At 45.4% G+C, this 26,933-nt stretch overlaps 1 protein-coding gene across 8 annotated transcripts in view; it reads left to right on the top strand.

Annotated features, from left to right (window-relative positions):
- LOC136855826 (phosphatidylinositol N-acetylglucosaminyltransferase subunit H-like) overlaps nucleotides 1-26,933 on the top strand; it is a 167,374-nt gene that overhangs the window by 26,121 nt on the left and 114,320 nt on the right. The gene's annotated exons all lie outside the window — the stretch shown is intronic.

The following is a 26,933-nucleotide window of genomic DNA, read 5'->3' as shown; positions in this document are numbered from 1 at the left end:
TTATTGTGTATTGTGCTGCAGGGTATTGTTTATGCTTTTGGCTTGTAGATGTGGTGTTGCATGTACTATTTATTCTTTACCTGTAAAGATATTTAACAGCTGTTACGACAACATTATGATGTTTTTACCATGTTAGCATTGTATCCTTTTTACAAGTAGCAGTTTATCAGAGGTATTGGAAACATGCAAGTTTTGTCAACACAAGCCTTTTACTTTACATTAGCATAATCTGCATTGGCAGCTGTACTTAGACACATCCCCGAAGAAGCATCCCGTTTACACTTAAAAAGTATGCATCTGTGCCCTTGAGCTCCTCAGGTGATGATACCTGGTCATTTTCAGCATGTCTGCTATCAGAATCACACCTGCAGCATCACTGCCAGAAATTTTTGGTAATGTTTAATCATTTAATCATCCTAAGCCATAGTCCTTTGCATTATTTTCCCTTTCTGATCATTTGGTGGCAGTAATTATGTAATTTATGTAATTTTGGTCTTTTTTTTGTGTACCATTGTTCCCTTGCATCTGTGTCTTAGGTTTGACGCCCAAGGGTTTATTTAGAGGGACATAACCGAGTGGTATTGCTTCTCTTCCAGTAGCCCTTTATTTAGATACTAAAGGCATTCCCATGTACATTTGAGATATTAGATTGGGACGTAATATCTTCGCTCCCCTATATTGAACAGGGCGTAATAAGTTTGCTCCCCTTCTTAGGCTCCCACCCTCCATGTACAAGGGCATGACTACTTCCTTTCTACTTGTGCTGAGTCTTGTTTTCGCCTTCTGTGCTATGGAGAGTTGCGGGGTCGGGGGGGATGTTGCGGGCATTGTCGGTGAGTTTTGCTTCCACCGCGCCCTTGGTGGCCTCTCCTCCTTCCTTCTTTCTCCCTGTAGGTTCTTCCTTATCTCTCCTTCGCCCTCTTAGCTTGCTCATCGGGCAAAGACCGCGACGGGGGCGGGGGGCGCGCAGTTGGACGACCTCTTCTCAGGGGCCTCCTCTCGCTGTGATAGGGCGATTCCCCTCAGAGCGAGAGGAGTCTCCCTCTACTAATCATCTTTGCTTTTTCTTTCAGGTTGACAGTGAGCATCATAGGCACAGCAGTAGTTGGCTGGATATCTCATTTGGGATATCTTTGCATGAAGGAGTCCCGACGTTCATACACTGTTGCTTCGGGATTGACCACAGTACCTGGTTGGAATGGCATAGTTTCACGCCGGGATCGGTCCAACTCTGTTCCCGCCGATGTGGATCAATCGCTGTCATTGCTGGCCTTCATGTATGCTGTGGCACTGCCTCTGGTGTATCAGTGGTCCATCTGTTCCTGCTGTTTCCTGTGCTATGCTCCTGTTGACTCACCAACAGTCTCTGGGCAGCTGGCTCTTCCTGGTCTCTTGCCACAGCTGGCCTGATCTTTCCTGTCGCTGCTGGTGATGTTCATGTGACGTTCCTGGCTGTTGCTGTAGCTCCTGCCTTCCAAGCTGCTTCCATAACTCCTGCATTGGCTGTCCTGATCATGCCTGCTGCTTCTCCTGGTGATCGTGTCGTGGGCTGCTTCCGTTGTGATCCTGCCTAGCTGCCCTGGAGGTTACGATGTTTTGTGTCCACCATCCTGTAGAAGATGGAGTAAAGGTGAAGGAAGTCACCCTGTGGAAGTAGCCGCCGCCTTCATCAACTTATCTTCTATTTTGTCTTCTGCTGCCTCTTCCCTTCCTCTCCCGAGGTTCGAGGAGGTCCTGGGAACTGAGTAGACCTCCATTGGCCGAAGAAGAGTAAGGCTGCTTCTTCCCCCTTGATGCCCTTGGACACATAGGGACTGCCTCCTTCCTAGGAGGCAGTGGGTCTCTCGTTGGCTTTCCTGACCTTTGGGTTCGGGAACCAATTCGCATACCCCTTGGGTTTGTGTTTTGGGAGCCGCGGGCGCGCAGACCTCAGTTTGCGCTCCAATTCCCAGCCCTAGAGGTTCCACCTCTGAGACGGGTCCTGCTTGGGGTGCTCATTCACGAACCACTCTGAGTGCTCAAGATTCTGTGGAATATTGAGTATCCCGATCGGGTCTGGAGAGTACTCTCCCCAGCCCAATTTAGGAGCAGTGCGAGAGAAAGGGCTGAGGCACCCAGGTTCCTGAGCTGTTCCTGCCAGCACTACAAGCACTGGTAAGAGAATGCTTACCAGTGCTCGGTCGAATTCCCAGCCTGGTGTCTCGATCCTGTCAGTTTGAACACCATAAGAAGCAGGGAAGAGATTCCCTTTGGGAGTCCTGCGGGACTTCTAAGGGTCTGACTCTCTTCTGGAAGAAAGTTTCTCTAGTTAGCTCGTCTCGCCCTTGGGCGGGAACCGATTTGCATTCTCCTGTGGGGTCTTTCGTTTCAGGGGCCTCGAGAGGCTGCCCTCTCATTACCAGTCTTAGAAGTCTGTGTCTAAGACTGGTTCTGTGCCTGGCTCTTTTTGATTTTCTAAGAAACCGAAAGCAGCCTCTCCTGGCATTTGGGAGTCTCGTAGGTCGCTCAGAATCTATAAATCACAAGCGCTCTCCTGGTGAGAGGCACAGGATGAGAGAAAGTGCCAAGACACCCAGGTGTCTTGGTGCCAAGACGCCCAGTTGTCTTGTTCCTGCCTGCCAACTGCTTTGGTTGCTTGGCATCCTCTTGTCTTGAACCTTAAGGTTCGAGCATGCAGGGTAGCAGACACAGAAGTCCCCTTTAAACCTTCTTCTCGAGGGGCCTCAGCCTCGAAGGAGTTTAGAGTTCGGGAAATTAGCTTTAGTTCATGGCAGACGAGTTCTGATTGCGTTTGTGCAATCGGCTCGGCATGTTCGGCTTGCTCGCCCCACCCAGCCCCTGGTTGCATTTGGGAGACTGGCTCAGCTTGGCTCGCCCCGCTTGCCTCCCAGTCCACCACTAACCACCCAGTCTGGGTCACGTTCGCGTGATCGACTCTGTTTGGTGCGGCTCGGCTTGCCCCTGCCTGTTTTTTCCGAATCGGTTTCTTGGCACTGTTCGAGTGAACTTTCTGCTCTTCCCAGGAAAGCGCTCTGCCACGGCACAAGTGCTCTTCTTCCCCCTTGTGGCAATAATCTCCTTCAGTTGATTATCGCTCACGGTCCGCCTCTCCTGCTGGTCTTACTGGCAGGACAGGTAGGGGTACTCTTTTTTCCCCACCTGTTCTCTTTTCCTCTCAGTTGTTCCGGGAGGTGTGACATGGACACAGAGAGCTCCAATGAATTTGTCTTTCTTTGGAGTTTAGCTGCCTGGTGTGCTTTGGGTGTCGGTCCCCCGATCATCTTGTAGTACAACCAGGTAGCAGAGGAGGGTTTCTTGGGATCTGTCAAGGTCTCCCTCCAAGGAGAGTGGGACAGGAGTATCACGCTTCAGAAGCAGTGAGGGTCTTCCTCTTCAAGTTGTGATCGCCCTCGTTTCTCGGAGAACTTAGTGCCGATTCATCAGCGTGAGGATCCCCGGGACAGGACCGTAGCTCCCTCAATGAATAATCTTTATCACTCGCAACCCTTGCAGCTCCGGAGGGGGCCAAGAGTTTTGGGGGCTGCCTCTGCCCTTGCTTGTGAGAACGTTCTTGACCAGATGAATACTTTTCTTCGTACAAGGAGTTCATTCAGGTCGAGACACTAAGCTCCTCCCCTGCCTCAGCAGAGTATGAATTCTTCTTGTCTCGGAGGGTCTTGCTGACTGCAGGTTGTTCTGACTCTGCCTCACCTGGACTGGGTTCTCTCTCTCTCTGCTTCTTGCTGTGAAAGGTATTCTCTTCCTCAACGAGAGGCCGCGATCTTGGAGGACACCTGGTTTCCTCCAGCTTCACTTTTAGGCTTTCTCTTCTCGGATACGACCATTCTTGGAAAGAACCCTCCCCTCTGGAGACTGGTCCTGTCCGGGGGTGGGTATTCCTATACCAGACAGCAATCTGCGGGCAATTTTGGTGCTAAGAAGAATGACTTTGTCTTAATTCAGATCTCGGTTTCGTAAGTCCCGAGTTGGCTTGACCCTTAGGAATGAACCTTTACTTGGTTCTGCCTTTCTTTTTCAGAGATTTGCCAGATACTGCAGTAATCAAGGTTCATATCAGGGCACTGCCTTATCCTTTGGACAGTGGCCAAGACCTTTGGGTCTTAGTCATCTCAGCTCAACCTTGGGTTCAAGCCAGCCCCCCTCAACTCCTAAGAAGTCCCAGGCTTCAGAAGAAGATCGTGGAACACATGGCCCTCTTCCTCCCTTCTGTGAAAGTGCTCATAACTCTCTTTCCACCCTCTTTTCCATAAGGGAGGAGGGTAGAAGGGAAGAGAGAAAGAAGTGTCGACCCTGCAGAAGTTCTACTGCAGACATTGCCTAGATCTGGGAATGGATTCCTTCAGAAGTATCTATTTCCCTTGGGTCTCGGCAGTTCATCTCATCAAACTTCCATCCCGCTTCCTCTCCCATGCTCCCAATTTGGGAAATGCCAGCCTGGCTAGAGCTAAATGGCTTGGTATCCTGTCATCTTGCAGAAGCTTCCCCATGTTGGAGAATAAAAGAGGTCTGCTTCCATTCCTCCATCCTTCTTTCCTCTTTGAAGTATGAGGAAAGAGTTAGGCTAATGCTTGATTGAAGGAACCTCCAAATATGCTTGCATATTCTCCTCACATTGTATGTCTACTTCCGGATTCGCTGACTGAGGAATAGGCACACACCTGTATGACTTTGTCTTGAAGGTGTGTGACTGAAACGATTACAGGCATTCCTCGGTTATCGGCAGGGGTTCCGCTCTGGGGTTGTGATGATAACTGAAAATCTGCGATTTTCTGGCTTATCGGCGCCGAAAAGTGCCGATTTTCGGTTATCTGCGCCTCTGTTAGGTATGTATTGGTGCCAATACCGAGTTATCGGCGTCGATAAGCGGAAATCGACGATTTTTGCTGCCGAAAATTGCCAATTTTCGTCACTAGACAAGCCCCATGAAACCAGATCGTCATTAACTGAGCCTGCCGTTAACCGGGGACTGCCTAGTACCCTCTCATCAACATCCTGAATTCAAGGCAGCCTTTTGGCCTTCCAAGAATTCAGGATGAGTTTAGCAACACTCTTTGGTTTCATTGAACAGCAAAACCACAATAGTGGCACACATTGACAAACAAGAGGGATTCGTTTTTTCTTCCTGTTTCATCTGTCGACATTTGCAGGTACTTGAGTGTTCCATAGCTCACTCGATAGCTCAATTAGCCAGATGCATTCCCAGTGGGGATGTATTGGTAGGCGAGCTTGGCCTTGGGTTTGAGTGATCGGAACAGAACGTGCTCTTCACTCTTTTCCTCACGAAGATTCACGAAGAGACTGCTCGAGTGAGAGATCCTTACCGTCTTTCTGTTGCCTCCCTGCACAACAAAGTTGGTAGTTTTCTCGCTCCTTCGTACCAGACCTAGGGTCCGTTACGGTGAAGCATGCTGTCTTTTTGGGAAAAATCAATATTTACGTTTTTCCCTACGTATTTGTCTGTTTCACTAGGGGTTCACAAGCATTGCTCACCCTGAGTTACAGACAAATGTTGGAAGACTTCGCCTTTCGCCCGACCTGATAGCTCTGCTTCCGAGGCATCAAGAAGAGTTCTGCTTGACCCAACCTCCTGTAGCAGTTACACAAGAAGCAGTTCCTCAGGCAGTACATCCCTGTGTGTTCAGGACTGAGAGACCTTCCAGCTTTCCTTGCATGCATAGGCTTTCTTGCCGAGCAGCAACAGATATAGCTGGATATCTCTTGAAGTCCTCTGCAACACTGTCCCAGGGACTGGATCCGTCTTCACTGGTGGGTGTTGTTGACAGAACTTCTTCTCGGGTCAAAGTCACTCTTCAAGTCTGAACTTCCTCATCTTCTCTGCCGAGGGTTGCTTCGCTCCCTTTCATTTGTGAAGAATGTAGCACCTTGCAACCTAGTCTTCTATCTGAAGTAGCCTTTATCTCCTCAGTCAAGATTTAGCTATGGATGAGAAGCTTCTTTGGTCTTGCTGTCCCAGGGAACTGTTCCCAGGGTAGCATGTGACTCTCGTTTAGGGTTCCTGTCCTGTGCTCTGCACACACCCTTACGAGAGTTGTCAGGACAGAGATGTGCCCTCTTAGGACCATCTCTCGTCTCACTCTGGCCTTGGCGTAGAAGATGGAAGAACAGGTGAAGGGATCAATATCTCGACTCCTTCTCGGAGGTCATGAGTGGACTCCAAACCCATTGGCATCTATGTCGGGTTCGAGTCCTTCTTGTTCCCCTCCTCCTTGGACTTTGTATCGACGATCCAGATCAATCGTAACCTTATCCTATTAGGGAGCTGTGGTACATTCCGAAAAGGCTCGACATTCCTAACCTGGATGTCATCGACGTTTTCGCTAATACTATCGCTCCCAAGGAAGAAGTGTCTAAGGACACATCTTTCTCCTGGCTTTGTGAAGCGATCAAAGGAGGTACTTGGCAGCTGGCGATGACGATGCCAGTTACTTTCCACCCGAGAGCTCATGAAGTCAGTGGCTTGGTCCATCCCTCACATTCCAGAAGTTTCTGTCGGTCTGGAAGTAAGACGTGGTCTCATAGACCACACTCTTGTCTTCTTCTGTAGTCTTGCCCACAGGCCCTTGGAACCTTTTTTCCTTGGCTGCTCAACAAGTTGTGTTTTCTTACCCGGCTCCTTCAAGAGGACTAGTAGAGAAGGATACCGAGAGGGGCTGGCCTCTCCTCCACCTCCTTCTCCTTCCCCGTCCTCCTACTTCTCCTTTGGGATTAGAATAGGACTCGAACCAATACTTGCTGGATCTGGCATCTGATGCAGTAAGACTACACATCAAACACCCGTTCTATTTTCTAGAATCATAGAAGCAATTCCGCTCCTTCCTCTAGCAAGGGGAGGAAGGAGAGACTGGCAGTAAGAGACCTAGCTGGGGTTTTCCTTAGCACCTCCAACTCTTAGATTCTTCGTAGCCTATTTCGTATGAGTTACGTTTCCTCACTCATGAAAAGGTCCAGTATCTGACATTTGATCTTGCAGTTCCTACACTCCGATCAATATGTCAGAAGCATGGTACTCCTCCTCGCTCTTTCGACCAGGAGGAGTAGCCCAGGTGTGCAGAACTCCGGTCAGTTCAAGAGACTCACTCAGATTCCTCCCTCCAACCAGTGAGTCTTCCTAATGTAAAGGACTGATGGTTTGTATATTGTGTTGGAGCAAATCACAATTTTTGAAAGTAAATTGTGTTCTTCCTAACTATACAAACCTGAGGTCCTTACATTACATTTTATGCCCACCTCATGCCACCCCCCTATCTGAACATGGACCGAAAGGTAAACTGGAATGTTTACATCCGGGCAGGCAGGCATCCTGCCCACTTGATGTTAGTTACTGCCTAACCACCTTGTTCAAGAGTTAAATGGCTGTGTCCAGCTTCGCCATAAGTAATTGCTAATGTAAAGGACCTCAGGTTTGTATAGTTAGGAAAAACAATTTACTTTTAAAAATTGTGATTTTTGGTAAGTGTTCTGATATTTTTTATACGCATATAACGTGTGTGTATGTGTTTGGATAGTTTTAGATATCTATTCTATAATTACATTATTTATTTATTTTTTCTGTGAGAAAGAGAGGAATTATTTTTTATACATACGTAACATGTATGTTTTTTGTTTTGTGTGGTTTTAGATTTTTATTCTATAATTGCAACATTTATCTTTTTTGTGAGAGAGAGAGAGAGAGAAAATTATATATATATATATATATATATATATATATATATATATATATATATATATATATATATATATATATATATATATATATATATATATATATATATATATATATATGTATGTAGCATGTGTATTTGTATTTTTATATAAGTGACTTACCAAGTAATTACATAGCTAACATTTCTAGTATTGGCAACTAAAATTTAAAACTCGCAGTAGTGATTCTTTTGTTTTGGTGTAGGCGTCTAGCCCCGCCCATTTTCGGAGAAGAAGAGGAACAACTAAGCAATTGGTTTCAATTTGTTTCTGCCAGCTTCCAACATAGGTTCTGAGCAGCAGCTGAATTTGGAATGCTCTTTGCTGTTTTTTGGTTTTTCCTAAAATTGGTGAAGTATTCTTTGATTTTGGTAGCCTTTCGGCAATAGTTAGATAGGTTTTTTGACATTAAAACCGTGTTATTCGCGAATTTTGATTACTTGATTGTGACTTGGTACTTAGGTATTGACTTGTTGTGAACTATGTCAGATACTAGTACTACTTCCACTCAATATTGCAGCAAAGGCTGTAATACGAGATTAACCTCTGCTAGATATGATTCTCACACTTTGTGCACATTTTGCAGGGGTCAGATTTGCTCATTAGAGAATACATGTATCAAATGTGAGGGGTGGGATCCTAAACAGTGGAAGATTTTGAGTTCTCATCTTTCAAAACTTGAGAGGGATAGAAAGAGAAAAGCTACAATTAAACATGACAACTTTAGCCAGTCAGGAATCTGCTAGGTGTTCTTCAGAAGTCCCTGTTATATCTTTGAATGCTATTTCTCCCATCCCCTCCTCTTCAGTACCACTAATCCTTTACCCAGCTCTCTCGCTTCTGACCCCAATGCCATTGCCAGTCTGGAGTCAAAATTTGATCGTAAATTTGAGTTATTAGTGAATATAGTGGCCCAGTTAGGCGCATCAGTGCGTTCCTTGTTGGAACAGAAATCAAGTGATAAGAGTGAAGTGTTAGTGGAGGAGCTGGCTGCTTGTCCTGCCAATTCTCCTAGGCGAAGGTCCCTGGCATATTCCCCTAAACCTGGGAGAAGTCATGTCGGATGCCCGAGGGAGGTTGGTGGGGTCTCTCCATGGGTAGTTGGCCCCTCAGTCACACCTGTTGCAAAATCCCAGGTGGCAACAGTGCGTGACAGCCATTGGAAAGGCGCTCAGTCACAGGCTCACTGCCTTTCTTCCAGTTCAGAGGCTTCTAGCCCTGAACAAAAGTGCCAATGGCATTTCAGTGATGTGTCTAGACCACTGAAAAGGTCTGCAGTAGCGGTGCATCGCTCGCCTCAGGTTCCGTGCAAGAAGGTGGAGTCTCTCCCTTCATGCCTTTTCTGGGATAGCCTGGAATGTTTTTCTCCCTATCAACCTGACATACGCCGATGCAGGCGCCCAATTGCTCCAGATAGTGCAGCAGTTTCTGAGCACTCGTCTCCTTCTCCTGAAGTTCCTAGACATAAGCATCTAGTGGTGCCAGTAGGTTCAGCAGAGCATTTTTCTCTTGCTCTGTCTCCTGACTCCTAAGTGCAAGTGCCCAGTGGCGCCAACTGGTGCAGCAGCTCCCAAGTGCCTATGAGCATCCGAGCTCCCAGTAACCCCATAGCACCTAAGTGCCCATTGGCATCCGAGCTTCCTTTGGCACCCAAGTGTTCTTTGGTGCCAAAGCAGTCAGTAACAGTCATATGCTCGCTGTCTCTCAAGTGCCCAGCAGCTTCCAAGCAGCCAGCAGTTTCCGAGCGCCCTGTAGCGCCCGCTCGATCGCAAAGTGTAGCACCTTCGGGGTTATCCTGACTCGTCTTCTAGACATTCGGCGCCAGCTCCCTCAGTAACAGTGCCTTGCATTCTGCATCAGACTTCGACCTTGTCTTGTTTAGATCCTTCTCTCGCTCCAATTCAACAGCGTCTAGATGACATTTTGGGTTTTTTGAAGAAACCTCCTTTTTCTGTGAAACCTTCCAAGGAGTTGTCGTCGTCACTGGTCTCATCAGTTGAAGAGGAATTAGTTGTAGAACCAGAAGAGGGTTCCACTCCTTCGGCTTATGCTGCACTATTGCAGTATCTTCTGCGCAGTTTTCCATCCTTCTTTTCAGCTGCTCCCCCTTCATCCGAGTCAGCTTTTTAGATGAGTGGTCCATCCAGTGAGTGTACTAAGTTGCTGAAGATGGTACTCTCCACTTCTGCAAGGAAGGTACTGAGCGAGGTTGAAACCTGGCTTTCAGACAAGAGGGAGAAAGGGGAAGCTTGCTTCAGTTATCCTCCTACAAGACTACTGAACAGAAGGTATCAGTGTTATGCTTCCGAAGAAGCTCTTTCCCTGGGTGTTCTTGCCTCCTCCCAGGGAGACTTCTCCTGTCTCATTGACTCTTCCTGTAGATCAGCATTTTCAGCAGCCAAGATAATGTTTCCGCAGCCAAACTAGACGACTTACTTAAAACGTTTAAAGTGTTTGAAGTGGTCAGTTTTTTAGACTGGACAGTGGGAGCTCTAGCACGTAAGATTCAAGAACACCCAACGGTGCCTTCAGACTTGTCTTCGGATCTTCTTGGAGTTCTCTCATGCGCTGATAAGGGAATTAGAGATAGTTCCCGTGAACTGGCCTCTCTGTACGCCTTAGGTATTTTGAAGAAAAAAGAGCTCTGTTGCTCTTTCACCTCAAAGGGAGTCACCACAGGTCAGAAATCTGCCCTTCTCTTCTCCCTTCTGGTGCGTGGGTGTTTGTTCCCACAGTCTGTGGTGAATAATATTGCTTCGGCTTTGCAAAATAAGTCAATGCAAGATCTTTAAGTACATTCTTCAAGGTGTCCTAAGGAACTTCCTCCTTTTAGCTCTAAGTCATCTTCTCCTTTACAGCTCTTTCCCTTTCATGGGAACAAGCGAAGGGCTCAACCAAGAGGGCGTGTGAACGTGCGTTTCACCCCTCGCTCAATCAAGAAGTCCTCTTCCAAGACGTCAGCCAAGAAATGATCCCAGTGTCCTCCATGCCCCAGTAGGTGCCAGGCTCCTTCCCTTTTGGGAGATTTGGAAGGAGAAAGGGCAGAACAATGAGTAATAGAGGTTCTCAGGTGTGGCTACACAATCCCGCTCACAGATCGACCTCCCTCAGTCAGGAAGCCCATCACCTTGACTACTACTCCATAGGCTCTAGGAGGTTTGCAGCTCTCGCAGAGGAAGTACACTCCCTCCTTAACACATTCCTATTTGTATAGTTTGAGCACTGAGCCTACCTGAGACCCAAGGTGTCTGGGAGCGCTCGACAGTGCGAAAAAATAATTATTTCGAAAATTCAGCAAAAATAGAATTTTATGCCAACAATGTTTATTTTGCTGTCCTTTTCTTCTAAATGTTTATATTTTATGGTGGAATAGTCAGAATAAGATTCCCAGCCCTCTAAATACGAAAAATGTGAGTTATTTAACAAAAAAAAAATCTACTTATTTTTATATTTTCATTTGTAACCCAAAAACTATAAAAGTCAGGCGAATGAATTATTTTTTATGAGAAAGCTAACAAAATTCTCTAAATATCAACATATAAAACAATGGAAAATGAATAAGTCCAGTTGGTGAAAAAATTGATAGAAAAGAGGGTAAGAAACAAAGCGCTCTGCCCAGTGTGTGGTGAGAATTATCACTAGAAAAATATTTTTGTTTTAAGAGCCCTAGCTCGGTTATTTTTCATAGAAATTACTTTGTAAATATACGAAAATGTAGAGGAAAGGTTGAGGAATAAAGTGAGAGTCAAGAAAAAATGGCTTTAAATGGCAACAGTTTCATTTTGACATTATAAGTTGATCAAAACGAAAAAATGTTTCAACATTTTGTTTGTAGCTCAAAACTATAACATTTAGGCTGAATTATTTTTTTATGAGAAATTTGAACAAAATTCTCTAAATATCGACATATAAAAGAATGAAAAACTGTTTGGTCAAAAATTGATAGAAAAGAGGGTAAGAAACAGATCATTAATTATCGCTTTTTTTTTGAAGAGCCCTAGCTCGGATATTTTCATAGAAATTACTTTGTAAATATACGAAAATGTAGAGAAGGTTGAGGAATAAATTCAAGAAAAATTTTGTATTTCATTTTGAGAAAGCTGATCAAACAAAAAAAGAGGTTAAACATTATCGTTCTCTCAAAAGCTATAACGGCCAATATTATAGAAAGCCAACATAATTCTCTAAATATCGAAAATATAATGAAAATGAGATTCAGAGCCCTGCCTAAAATCCAGATGTCTCTTATGTGATGCACTAATGTGTTTTCCGCTAGTTTTACCGTAAAAACTTTGTGAAAGCATGTTGGAAACTGTTCTCTATTGACGTCACTGTATGTAAACAACCACACGTGTTTACCCTAGCTCTTACGCATGGTCTCTGACAGAGAAGTGTGGCCTGCCAGGCCTGCGTGGGTGGGATCAGCTGATTTCATTGTGAGAATTTTACTATGCCAGGGATTTGCGCATGCGCACTACATGAACTAAAAAATCTATAGAAAAAGAGGGTATGAAACAGAGTGTTTCCAATAATGTAATCCCACATTTTATAAAAAAATGTAAGATACGAGAGAGAAGCGTGGGTAGGATCAGCTGATTTCATTATGAGAAATTTACTATGCCAGGGATTTAGCATGACCCTTAGGAACTGCTTGGCTGGTGTATTGATGCCTGAGTTACACTGTCCAAGGTATGCTTTAGCCTATGGAAACCACCAACTGTCCGAATAAAAAAATAAATTTACTCCTAACACACGTACGAAAAATTTCGGTAAATTTTACGTAGCTGTATGTCAGTCGGGTAAAAAGGGGAGTAGGGTAATTTTACATACTACTACGTCAATTGGATATGAAAGTGTTAAGAAGAGGGAAGTAGTAGTCACAGATCCAATTTCAGAGGGTTTTTACAATCTGCTGTTTGTAGTCCCTAAAGCCACAGGAGGATGGAGACCGGTCCTACAGTAGATGAAGCGCACTGAACAACTTGTGCTAAAGAAGAAGTTTTGTGTGGAAAGGAATCGGTCCATTCTGGCCTCGATTCGTCAGGGAGAGTATATGGTCTCAATAGATATGCAGGATGCTTACTTCCACGTCCCCATACATCGGGAGTCAAGGAAGTACCTAAGATTTGTATTTCAGGACCAAATCTTCCAGTTTCGAGCTCTATGCTTCAGATTAACTGCAGCCCCTCAAGTGTTTACCCCCAGGCATCTTGGCTTCATCTCATGGGGATAAACATCTCACTTTACTTGGACGACTGGCTCCTTCGCTCCCTGACAAAGGAGCAATGCGCAGAGGATCTTCAGAAAACTCTTCTGTTAACCCAGGAATTGGGTATATTAATCAGTCATCAGAAGTCCCAACTGACTCCCTCTCAAGAAATATTATATTTGGGGATGACTCTGAACTCTCGTCTTTTTTGGGCTTTTCCAGCCCCAAAGAGAGTAGAATCCTGTCTATGTACAATAAACTAATTTCTCTCCCTTCAGAGCTGCACAGCCAACAAATGGGTGAATCTCCTCAGAATGTTGGCCTCGATAGAGCAGTTTGTTTCACTGGGAAGACTTCATATGAGGGTACTTTAGTTTTTCCTTAGAGCCAGTTAGGACAGAAAGATACATCCAGACTCTTTTGTGTTTCCGGTGACCCAGAGCATCAAGGAACACGTGCTTTGGTGGAGATCCGAAAGCAGGTTACTACAAGGAAAGTCACTTTATCCACAGAACCCAGACCTAATCATCTTTGCAGACGCCTCGGATGTGGGCTGGGGCACTCTCCTAGAAGACAGAGAAGTCTCCGGGACATGGTTGCAAGATCAAAAGAAACTACATATAAATGTGAAAGAACTCTAGGCTATTCACTTGGGTCTTCAGGGCTTTGCTTCAGAGGTTTATGACAAAACCTTATCAGTTCATTCGGACAACACGACAGCCCTGTCATACATCAGCAAACAGGGAGGAACTCATTCCTTCTCGCTTTGCAACAAGAATTCTGACAAGATTTGTCCAGGGGAAACTAAATGTGCTGGCAGACCAGCTGAGCTGAGGCAACCAAGTCATTCCCATGGAGTGAACTCTTCATCCTTTACCGTAGTTTGTTCGGCCCTTTGGAGACTGTGGGGGAAGACCAAAGTTGGATCTTTTCACAACGTCCAAGAAGAATCTTCTGCCTCTTTTTTGTTCACAAGTCCCAGATCCGTTGGCATGGGCGACAGATGCGATGCTGCAGGACTGGTCTGACAAGGATCTTTATGCCCTCCCTCCCTTTGGCATGTTACGGGAAGTGTTGAACAAATTTCAGTCCCACAAGAATGTGTCAGTGATACTGATTGCTCCCTTTTGGCTCCTAAAGGAATGGTTTCCGGACCTCATGAGTATTCTGGTAGATTTTCCAAGACTGCTCCCTCAAAGACGCGATCTTCTCAAACAACCCCATGACAGAAGATTTCATTAAGGGTTGTCTACTCTACATCTGGCAGGGCTCAAACTGTCAAAAGACTCCTCAGAGCTAAGAGTTTTTCGTGACCGGCTGCAGAAGCGATCTCAAGATGCAGATGCCAATCTACCTGCAACGTTTACCAGAATGAGTGGTCCATTTTCTGCACTTGGTGCAGAAAGAATCAAGTCTCTTCTACTAAAACCACCCAGATGGAGATTACAGATTTCCTATTGTATCTTAGATCCTCCAGAGGCTTGGTCCCTTCGACTATAAAGGGCTATAGGGCCATGCTTAGTTCAGTCTTTAGGCACAGAGGCCTTGACTTATCCTCGAAGCAAGACATTTCTGGTTTAATAAAATCTGTCGAGACAAGTAAGCAAAAGGAAGCAGAACCGGTATTCTGGAACCTAGATATGGTCTTAAAACGGTTTTCTCTTCCTCCTTTCGAGCCTATCAGCCCCTCTTCGCTCAGAGATCTAACTAAGAAGACGCTCTTTTTGGTGGCTTTGGCAACAGCTAAGAGGGTTAGTGAGCTACAAGCAGTTGATAGAAGGATCGGTTTTTATGGAGACACGATTTGTTCTTATACGCTTGGATTTCTCCCAAAGAACGAGAATCCTTCCAAGCCCTGGCCTCGTTCTTTTAAGGTCAAGAATTTGAGTAACATTCTAGGACCTGAGGAGGAAGAAAGAGTTCTTTGCCCTGTAAGGACATTAAAGTTTTACCTGAGAGGATCAAGAAGTTAAGAGGACCATCTAGTAATTTGTGGAATATAGTTAAGGATCCTTCATGTCTTCTTACAAAGAATGCAATATCCTTTTTCTTAAGAGAACTCATTAAGGAAGCCGCTCTCAAGTGGGAGAAGAACTTTTACCTTCTCTGAAGGTTATGGCACATAAAATAGGGCAGTGGCTACGTCCTTAGTTTTTGAACATAATGTTTCTCTTTCAGATATTCTCCAAACAATTTTTTGGAGATGTAAATCAGTATTTGCATCTCACTATTTAAGGGATGTGGAAACAGTTTTTAATGAATGCAGTACTTTGTGTCCTTTATTGATGGCTGGCATGCTGTTGGGGAAGGGAAAGTAGGAAGCATCCCTTCCATCCTTTCTCTTCGCCTTGATATATGGTGTTGAGTTCTAAGGGAGGCGGGGGGAACTATGTACTGGGATACCCTCAAGTTTTTTAATGGTTTGGGAATGGTGTTTTTAATATTTTGTTGTAGGTAACAGCTTTGTTATCTGGTTGTCTTGTGTTAGTACTGCACCCTGGGGAGGGGCAATTTTCTGTACTTACTAACGTTCGGTGATGTGCTTCACTGTAAGTCTCACTGATGTAGTAGGCAACCCAGGGCCATACCCCTCACCTCTACTGAGTGAGATGAGTGCCAACTAGAGGCAGTATCTTCCTGCAGCCGCTCTCTCACTAGGTAAGGAAACAATAAGCATTGTCCCAATGCTAGCAAATTTTCTGTTCTCAGATTCATTACTGTATACAATGTTTTGGGGATAGAGTAGTCCATGTATCCCACCTCCTTTCAATGTGGAATCAGCTTGTAATTACTTGGTAAGTCACTTATATAAAGATGACATTTTTATAACAAAATAAAGTTTTATATGTACTTACCAAGTAATTACAGAATGGGAGCCCACCCTCCTCCCCCTCGCATGGACATAATGGCATAAACAAATTGAAACCATTTGCTCAGCTTTTCCTCTTCTTCCCCGAAAGTGGGCGGGGCTAGACACGTACACCAAAACAAAAGAATTGCGACTGCGAGTTTCAAATTTTAGCTGCCAATACTAGAAACATTAGGTATGTAATTGCTTGGTAAGTATATATAAAACTTTATCGTATTATGAAAATGTCATATTTTTAAATTTTTATTCTGCACTGTAATTACATCATTTATGTTTCTCTCTGAGAGAGAGAGAGAGAGAGAAAGAGAGGGGTGAGGGGGAAAGGGGACAAACAATTGACTGAGGGCCACTTTACTGGAAATGTGATGCTACTTTGTCATCTGTTTTTTCATATTTTTCTTGGTATAATCAATTGCAATTTTTGCATTGCAATAAGTAGGTAATTTATCTGGGTGTGCTGTGGATAAAAATTTAAGACTTTATAGCAGTTTTTTTTTTTTTGGCAAATATTCTTTTGGGGAAAGTACAAAATTTTCCCATATCTCGTGAATTATACTCTATTTCAAATAAACTTATTTTGTGGATTTTTTTACCCCATTGTATAGAGCAATCATTCAGCTGCTGAATGATATAAAATTGAGCAGTCTACCTTGAAAATTGTCAGCAGTTTGCATCTTTGAACAAAATTATTATTGTTATTATTATTATTATTCAGTAGATGAAACCTATTCATATGGAACAAGCCCACAGGGGCCATTGACTTGAAATTCAAGCTTCCAAAGAATATGGTGTTCATAAGGAAGAAGTAAGAGGAAGTCAAAGGAAATACAGAAAGAAGAAATCCCACTTATTGAAAAAGAAAAAATAAATTGATAATTAATAAATAGATAAAAATGTATTAAAATGCAAGGAGAATAATATTAGGGTAGTAATGCATTGCATCTTCGCTTGAACTTCTGAAGTTCCAATTACTCGACATCCTCTGGGAGGCTGTTCCACAGTCCAGTGGTGTGAGGAATAATAAAGGACCTCTGGAACTGAAAAGTTCAACAGCGAGGCACATTTACTGCATATTGGTGATGCTGTTCAGTGAATCTGGTTGGTCTCAGCAGATAAAGGGGCTCAGGGATCAATTGTGAGTGTGAAAAATCTTTGTTGAAATACAACTTATGAAAAGGTAAAGAGAGTTTTGTGCATGTATCACATGGGTGACTGTTACTTTTTCTATGGTAAATATGATGCTACTTTGTCATTCATTTTTTCATATTTTCCTTGGTATAATTGCAACTTGTTCCAACACAATATACAAATCCTCGGTCCTTTACATTAGGAACTACTTTCAGCGTAGACTGGAAACAGCCGTTAAACTCTTGAGCAAGGTGGTTAGGCAGTAACTACTGCCAGGTAGGCGGGAATACCCACCTGCCCGGATTTAAACATTCCAGTTTGCTTTTGGCCGTCATGCAATGCAGACATGGTTTTGGATCTCTCTGCCTGACTGTCATTAAGCTCTTATTATCCTGGTGGGATCTTAATGTATTTTGTGTTTATATTATGTGTGTTTGATATTTATTATTACAAACCCACGGTTTGTGATAACCTTGCATAGCCGTCGTTCCCCTGCACTGTGTCTTGGATTGACGGCCAAGGGTGTATTTAAAGGAGTGCAACCAAGTGGTAATGCTTCTCTCCAGTAGCCCTTTATTTAGATACTGAAGGTGTTCCCCTGTACAATCAGAAATATTATATTGGGACTTAATATCTTCGCTCCCCTACATTGATTGGGACGTAAGAGTTCGCTTCCCTTCTTGGGCTTCCGCCCTCCGTGTACAAGGGCATGACTACTTCCTTTCTACTTGTGCTGAATGTTGTTTTCACCACCTGCGCTTAGAGAGTTGCGGGGCGGGTGGGAGGTTGTGGGCGTTGTCTGTAAGTTACGCTTCCACGGCGCCCTTGGTGGCCTCCCCTCCGTCCTTCTCTCTCCCTGTAGGTTCTTCCTTTCTCTCCTTCGGTAGAGATCTCTCTCCTTCACCCTCTTCGCTCACTTGTCGGGCAAAGACCACGAGGGGTGGGGGCGTCGGGCAACCTCTTCTTGGGTACCTCCTCTCGCTGCTTAGGGCAATTCCCTTCGTAGCAAGAGGAATTTCCCTCTCTAATCATCTTTGCTATTGCAATACACTCCCTGAAAACCTGAATTAGCCCAGGTCACCTACCAGCCCAAACTACATCCCCATAGCTTTTACCCACTAAGTGGGTAATTAACTGTCAGCGTTACCAACTCTTACAGGAAAATCTTGTCAAATGAGTTACCTGAAGTGCTGTTGGCAACACTGCTGCAAGTCCCGGCCGAGTGAGGCCGAGATCCCCACTTGCTATTTGTTGTTAATCCATGCTGTGTGGGTGTGTCCCACATCAGGCGAACTTTTGGTCATTTAGCCCGACCCCATTTAAGAATTTGGACATCAGATCACGATTTGGACTGTTTTCAAAGCATTTTCTCCTGGATGGATACTTTCTTAGTGGGATTTGGAACTCCTCTCCCGATTTTGACCTTGGGATCGGTACTTTGGACTCGATTGGATAAGTCAAACAAGTTGACGTCGCCGTCTGCTAGCGCTGATACTTCCACTTCGTGTACATCTTCGATGACAGAGCCTTCTACTGCTGGAGATGCTGACGCTCATCGGCCCTACACGTCCTGCAAGCGCAGGATGAGTACCCTCAGACACAATCGACATTATGTTTGTATTTTATGTAGGAAGATGTAGTGTAGTATCAGTCAGATAGGTGGCAAAATCTTGGTCGGTAGATCAGATGGAAGAATTATTCAAAAAGTTAGAGGACAAGTTATTAGCTGAGTATGTCTAGTCTATTTTTCTAGCTTTATGATTAAATTAATGGAAACCAGAGATAATGATAGTAGTAATAGTGTTGTAGATACTAATCGTTTTTTTCAGCCCCCCTGCCTGTTCCAGAACCAGCCCTAATGGGTGCCAGGGGTCATGGAGAACCGCAAACCTCGAAGGTAGGATCTGCCGCCCCCCCCGCCGCGGAGCAGGCAGTGTTGGCAGCAGATTTCCCCCTTCCCTCTAAAAGTGTAAGTTCAAAGGTGGATTTAGAATTAGGAATCACTCAGAAGAGTAGGACTTCTAATTTAGGAAGTATTCAGGAAGAGTAGTTGAACGTGCAGTCTTCTTTGGGTTCAGGTTTGGTTGGGGTCGCTAATGTTTAGGTCTCTCATTTAGATCAATCGTCAGTTTTATTTCCTGCTTTGTGCTCTGTGCAACGAAGGTTTCCAGATCCGTGGAGGGTCGTTCAGATTTGGTTTCTGATGTATCTGGTTCTGAATTTTTGTTTTTCCGTGAGTACTCCTTCTTTGAAGGTTCCTTTTCCTTCAGGGGTTAAAATTTCTTTCGTCTTGCTGTGGTGGTAATTCTGGCGATCAAGTTTTTCCAATATTCATGATCATGTCTTAAAGAATTTTCTGATTCTGATAATGTCTGTTAAGATTATCAGGGGCGGGGGGAACAGAACCAGCCTTTTTCTTTGAAATCTATGGCCTCTTCGGCCGCTACGGAATTTTCCGTTTCCCCATTTTCTTCCAAGCCTTCTTCCTTTGCCCTTCTCAATCTTCTTTTCGGTCCGCTCTTCGGAGGGCTCCTTGGGGTCTTTGTTGCTCATCCTGTTTTCTTGGCTTATAACTCAGCAGAGCAAAGGCTTTCTTGGTTCAACCCTGTATATTAGAGCTTCAGCAGCTCCCTCTTTTTCTTCAGGGTTAAGGGAAGGGGTACTTTTAATGGATCTGTCGTTTTTATCACCTTTTGCGAATCCTGTAGATTCTCAGGCATCCGATGTAGTTGCTTCTCAGGTCTTTGCAGAGGCGTCACCAACTCCTTATTTTCATTCTTTACGGGTTCCTAACCGTAATGTATCCTCCGTGATTCTTGCGGATGCTACGGCAGTTAGCAGTTCGCCTACCCCAGCATTCTGTGTATCAGCACCGATAGTTTCCGCAGCATTTCCATTCTCCAGGATAGTTGGTAATTTACCTTACTCTGTTACCTTCAGTTCGGTACCTCGTAACTTCCCCTTCGAAACTCCTTTGAGTTCGATCCGGTTGGGACCTTCTCCATCTGTCCAACGTCAGTGTTAGGTGCCCTGTTGGTTACTCCGAGTGTGGCTTCTCCTTCTTCCCTCCTTGGACTTCTTCATTCTCAACTTTCACGCAGGTTTCTCTGTCCCTCTGTCTAGGCATCCATGTAGGTTTGGGGTTGATTCCGGGTCTTCAAGGTCTTCAATTCCGGATTCCCATTCTCATGCGGTTTTGATACATCCAGATTTGAGTGGTTCGGGTGTTGCGGCCTCTTTGCTCTCAGGAGTAGGCGTTGTCCGCCCAGGTATAGCCGGCCCAGGTGTTGTGTCATCCTTGTTGGGTGGTGCAGGGTTTGCACAGCCTACTTTGGTGCCTCCAATATGTTTGCGATTGATACGTCAGGTGTCCGTCTCATGCACCCAGGTGTAGCAAGTTCCGGGTTTTCGAGTTTGGCATTTGCTAGGGGTCGGCCTGCCTCTTTCCTGTTCCGGATCTGTCGGACCAGTCCGACAAGGATTGTTCATTTGAAGAAGAGGATCCGGTACTGGATATTAGTTCTCCCTCAGCTAATGAGAATGAGTATAAGCGGATGGTAGACTTCATCCTCACTTATCCTCAATCCAAGGTTCCGGAGGAGCCTACACTACCGAATCAAACGATGTTCGAGTCGCTATATGCGACAAAACCGGTAGTTGCTCAATCATCAAAGAATCTGGTCTGCTTTGGCCGTGTCGGGCAGGCATTGAGGGAGGCAGACGTAGGTTAGTGGCTTTGATAGGGTTGAGTAAGCGGGATTAAACCTTGCTTCCTATTCAGGAGGGGTTTTAACAAGGTAGCGGATAACCCTTCTGCGGATGTCAGGGTTCCTCTCAACGTATCTGTTGAGGCTCTTCTCTCTCGGGTTCCTTTGGCAATTGTTTGGTCTCAGTTTCATCTAGGGAGGTTTGTATCTTGAGGACACCTTTTGCAGCCATTCGGAGGCCTTGTCCCACTCTGTGTGGATGTGTCCGGGTTGATAGGGTTTTCTCAAACAAGATGGATATACTCCCTCCGGTCCGGTACTGCCTGACACCTCATCATTTTGGTGTCAGTGGGGCTGGCATACCAAGTTAACATTTTGCCTGACTGTACAATGTTCTTTGGCAGAAGAGGAGGGACTTCTTTTAAAGCTTCCGCCTCACTATCCGGACATTCGGAGAGGGTTCTGTTGAGGGTGCCTTTTCACTCTGCAACAGTCTTTTAGGGAGGAGGCTATCTCCTCCATGGTCAGTTTCGTGTAGCCTTCGTCAGCAGCAGCGTCACAGCAAGCTGTGATTAGTGTGGCTGCTCTGGGTTCAGGGGATGTGGCCAGTATAACGAACTTGTTGCTTCTAACTCATGTCTCGTGTCGGCAGTTATGCATTGTTGAGGGTACAAAATTTTGAAGTAGAGGTGTTCCTGTCCAACAGGGGACAGCCGGTACCCACTTGGAGAAGCCTCTTAGAGAGAATGTTATCTCTCTCTCTCTCTCTCTCTCTCTCAGGTCTTGTGTGTCTGCATGCTTTTCTCTTCAGGTATGTCTCAGGAATCACTGGGACTTCCGCATCGAGAATGAGGGTATAATCTGGAATGATTCTCGCTTGTCAGATCTTCTGTGATAGAAGAAGTGCATCTGACATCTGGAAGGTCTATAGTCTCCCCTCTTCCCGACGTTCATCTGTACTCAGATGCCTCATATCAAGGTTGGGGAGCAACCTTGGAGGAACCCCGGCTTCAGGCCTCTGGAGGGATCGGGAAAGAGAAGAGTCATAACCTTCGGGAACCTCAGGGCTGTAAAGGAAGCCCTCAGGTGTTTTTCGGTCCTAGTGCGCAACACAGTAGTGGGTCTGCTTTGCGACATCATAACTGCCATATCTGAGAACTCGGGAGGAACAAGATCATTAGAACTTAGAGGTGTATGCTTTCCGCCATTCGGTCTCATTCATCAGGTAATCAGGAATTGTGGGAGTGTCAAGACGTCTATGACTCTAGCTTCTTGCTGGCCCTAACGCCCTCGATTTCCGGAATTCCTAATGCTCCTTACGGAAGTTCTGATGTTCCTCCTCATGCGGAAGATCTTTTAGACAACCACATTTTCACCATTATCATCCAAACTCTTGCGTGATGAACCTAGTTGCAGGCGACTGCCGAGCGAACAGCTAGACAGTCCAGACACTCTAAAGCTATGTCTAGACAGTGTTTCTTTCAGCTCGAGAAAGTCAACCTGTAAGCTTTACCAGGTCAGCTTGACATGGGGAATCTGTGTCACAAGGAAGGTCTTTCCATCTTTAGGCCTGCCATAACCAAAATAGCTGGTTTTCTCTTATTCCTCCGGAAAGTCAAGATTCCTCCATTTTCGGCTATTGCTGGCTACCGCTCAGCACTTAGCAGTAGATTTTCCATCTTCCCGAAAATTTCTAGTAGTAAGATCTTTGACTTATTACGTTCCTTTAAGTTTAATGTCTGGTCTTGCCGACTCGGGCTCCTTCATGAGATTTGTCGGAAGTTCTAATGTTAAGATAACTGATTAGGTGTTTTCTTTCTTTCGGCTTTAGCTGCAGATAAAAAGGTGGGCAAGCTTCGGGAAGTTTCCGAGGCTGGTTTCCTAGGTGGGAAATGATAAGTAGTTCTCTTCTTCCGGAATTCGCGGCGAAGACAGAGTCAGAGGCTAAAACTCTGCTTCGTTCATTTAAGGTTCTTTATGTGCAAGTGTTCGGTTCTGGCATTAAGCGAATATTAGTCTATTTATCAAAGGTTGAGAAACTCCGTCCGCTTCTGTGTGCACTTCTCGTCTCACCCGGAATCCTTCCTGTCCGCTGTCAAGGATGTGATTAGTTACTTTCGGAGAGAGGGTTCCTGGTTCCTGGTTCATAAGCGCTCACTCCACAAACACAGTTGCGGGCACACTTCACGATTCTCGTGTGGTGCGAGCTTTATGCCCTTGAACACAGTTTTAATTTGACGTTACATTATATTTAGTATTTAACAGTTTTTTCATTACCGCACATTATTTGGAGTATGTCCACTTCATCTTCCTTTCTAAGGAATGGTTCAGAGTCTTCTATTCTGGAGGTAGTTTACTTGTGAGTCCGTCTGTGTTTTCTTCCTTTACTTAAGAGATGTTCAATTCGCCCCACCCCGTATAGCGGTGAATTCTCCTATCTAGGGTGCGTTCAGATAGCTGAGGTAGTATTCTCTTAGTGCGAAGACTCGGAAGGTTATTCTCTTAGTCCACGTTTAACAGCGAAGTCTGTTATCTAGGGTACGCTCATTTAGCTAAGGTAGTATTCACGTAGTGCGGTGGTTATTAGGTTAACCAGATAGGGGAATTCCTTTTAGGCTTTAGAATCTTAAGCAACAGTGATAGTATAATCACATGAACTTAAATTTAGTATGTTTTAAGTATCCTAGTCTTTGATAGTTTCCCTACAAGAGTCCAAAGAGGTGCTCTCGTAGGCTAGCCTAGGCTGTTTCGTCAGCGCTGGGATACTTCTTCACTCGTTGGCCTTTGCTGCAACTGCAGGGCGGAGGGTCATCGGCTCGGCACACTACCTCATTCCCTCCTTACTGGGTAGGCTCTGAATAGCCACTTGGGAGATTCATCGTTCTCCTTCTTACATGAAAGTTATTCCCTTAGTCCGTGTGTAGCGGCTAACCCTTTTATCATGGGTGCGTTCATTTAGCTAAGGGGGTACACTCTCATTGCGGAGGTTCTTAGAGGCGGCCACTTGGGAGTCGGTGTCGGTTTTCACGACTTTCTACCCCAAAGACATTCAGTTTTCTTCGAGTTACTCGCTTGGTCCCTTCGTGACGACCAACTCGATCTTATAATTAAGTAGTAATGTCTTGGGTGGGAAGAACTCTAGGTAATGAATGTAGTCTGAGGACTTTGGATTCTGTCAGTCGGGGTTCATAGTGAGAGTATTAAGTTTGACATTAGTAATGTGAAGTTAGGCAGATCCAGTGGACAGGTTTGGTTTCTTCATCCTCCTCTGTGCAGACATCGGCGGCAACGGGCGGCAAAGAACTCGAAGATCCTGCACAGTCAACTTCTCCATACATGAGAGGCTACAATAGCCACATGGGAGGTTCTTCGTACTCCTCCATACATGCGAGTGCTTTGATTAGCCACTTGGAAGGTTCATCGTACCCCTCCATACATGAGAGTTCTTTGATTAGTCACTTGGGAGGTTCGTCGTTCTCCACTAATCATGGGAGGCTGTGATTAGCCACATGGTAGGTTGGTTTTTTAATTTGCTACTCTCTATCCATGAGGAGGTTTGAATACCACATGAGAGGTAGCTCGACTCAGACAGTACCTAGACATGAGACTGACATCGGGGTACTCTCTCTACAGACATTCTCACCTGCCAAGTGGGATAACCAGGTGAGGATACATTCATTTATACAGAGTAGGCGAATAATGAGTTACCTGCTTTCCCTGTTGGCAGGTCAGGCTGAATTAGATTGATCCCACCTCCTTAAAATTTTGTTGATCGGGCTAATTCAGGTGTTCAGGGAGTGTATTGCAATATGAAGTTTTCATAATAAAACTAATGTTGTAATACTTACCTGAACACCTGAATGATTCCCACCCTCCACCCCACTTCAGTTTGAATAGTGGATAATGCAGTTGGGGATCTCGGCCTCACTCAGCCGGGACTTGCAGTGTTGCCAACGGCACTTCAGGTAACTCACTTGACAAGATTTTCCTGTAGGCGTTGGTAATGCTGGCAGTTAATTACCCACTTAGTGGGTAAAAGCTATGGGGATGTAGTTCAGGCTGGTAGGTGATCAGGGCTAATTCAGGTGTTCAGGTAAGTATTACAATATTAGTTTTATTATGAAAACTTCATTTTCCTTTCAGGTTGACAGTGAGCATCACAGACACAGCAGTAGTTGGCTGGATATCTAGGGGATATCTCGCATGAAGGAGTCCCGGCATTCATTAGTTTTGCTTCGGGATCGACCACAATACCTGGCTGGATGACATAATTCCATGTCGGGATAGTTCTTACCCTGTTCCTGCCAATATGGATCGATCGCTGTCATTGCTGGCCTTCGTGTATGCTGTGGCAATGCCTCTGACATATCTGTGGTCCATCTGCTCCCGCTGTTCCCTGTGTTATACTCCTGTTAACTCGAAGACAGTCTCTGGGCGGCTCTTCCTGGTCTCCTGCCGCAGCCGTCCTGATTGTTCCTGTCACTGCTGGTGACTTTCATGTGATATTCCTGGCCGTTGCAGTAGCTCCTGCCTTCTGAGCAGCTTCTGTAGCTCCTGCATCGGCTGTGCCTGCCAGCCCCCACCCCCCTCAACTCCTAAGAAGTCCCAGGCTTCGATAGAAGATTGCAGAACATAGCCTCTCCTACCCTTCTAGGAAAGTGCGCATAACTGTGTCTCTTTCCACCCTCTTTCCCATAAGGGAGGAGGGAAGAAGGGAAGAGAGAAAGAAGTATTGACCAGGAAGAAGTTAATGATACTTATCAAGTCTCTGGAGCTGGCAGCGACATTGCCGAGACCTGGGAATGGATTCCTTCAGGAGAAGTATCTATTTCCCTTAGGTCTCGGCAATTCTTTTCATCCCGCTTCCTCTCCAGTGCTCCCAATTCGGGAAATGCCAGCCCGGCTAGAGCTAATTGTCTCGGTATCCTGTCATCTTGCAGAAGCTTCCCCTTGGCGGAGAATGGAAGTCTGCTTCCATTCCTCCATCCTTTTTTCCTCTTCGAAGTATGAGGAAGGAGTTAGGTTAATACTTGATTGAAGGAACCTTCAAATATGCCTGCATATTCCCCTCACATCATGTGTCAACTTACGGATTCACTGATCAGGGAATAGGCGAACACCTGTAAGACTTTGTCTTGAAGGTGTGTGACCGGGACGATTAGTACCTTCTCATCATCATCCTGGGCTCAAGGCAGCCTTCTGGCCTTCCGAGAATTCAGGATGAGTTTTGCACTCAACACATTCCGCCGACAAACAAGAGGGAATCGTTTCCTCCTGTTTCATCTGTCCACATTTGCAGGTACTCGAGTGTTCTATAACGCACTCGACAGGTCAGCTAGCCAGAAGCATCCCAGGTGGGGATGTATTGGCAGGCGAGCTTGGCCTTGGGTTTGAGTGATCAGGACAGAACGTGCTGCTCACTCGAGGATTCACGGAGAGATTGCTCGACTGAGAAATCCCTACCGTCTTTCTGTTGCCTCCCTGCACAAGTCGGTAGTTTTTTCTCGCTCCTTCATACCAGACCCAGGGGCCGCTACGGCGAGGCATGCTGTCTTTCTGGGAAACTTTGTATCTACATTATCCCTCTGTATTTGTCTGTTTTGCTGGGGGTTCTCAAACATTGCTCACCCCAAGTTACAGACAAATGCTGGAAGACTTTGCCTCTTGCCCAACCTGATAGCCGAGGCATCGAGAAGAGTTCTGGTTGACCCAACCTCCTGTAGCAGCTACACAAGAAGTGGTTCTTCGGGCAGTACATCCTGGCATGGTTGGGACTGGGAGACCTTCCAGCTTCCCTTGCAAGCATAGGCTCTCTCACCGAGCGTCAGTGGCTATAGCTGGATATCTCTTGAAGTCCTCTGCAACACTTCCAGGGACTGGAGCCGTCTTTGCTGGTAGGTGTTGTTGTAGAACTCTTTCTCGGGTCAGCGTTGCTCTTCAAGTCTGGACTTCCTCGTTTTCTCTGCCGAGGGTTGCTTCTTTGCCTTTCATTTGTGAAGAACGTAGGCCCTTGCGACCTAGTCTTCTATCTGAAGTAGCCCTCTTCTCCTCAGTCAAGATTTAGCTACGGATGAGAAGCTTCTTTGGTCTTGCTGTCCCAGGGAACTGTTCCCTGGGTCGCATATGACTCGTTTAGGGTTCCTGTCCCATGCTGCACGCGCCCTTACGAGAGCCGTCGGATAGAGATGTGCCCTCGTAGGACCATCTCTCATCTTGCTCCGGCCTTGGCATAGAAGATGGAAGAACAGGTGAAGAGGATCAATACTTCGACTCCTTC

This window comes from Macrobrachium rosenbergii, chromosome 3 (genome assembly GCF_040412425.1).
Source record: "Macrobrachium rosenbergii isolate ZJJX-2024 chromosome 3, ASM4041242v1, whole genome shotgun sequence".
Taxonomy (NCBI): domain Eukaryota; kingdom Metazoa; phylum Arthropoda; class Malacostraca; order Decapoda; family Palaemonidae; genus Macrobrachium; species Macrobrachium rosenbergii.
This window is presented reverse-complemented; position numbering and strand designations above follow the sequence as displayed.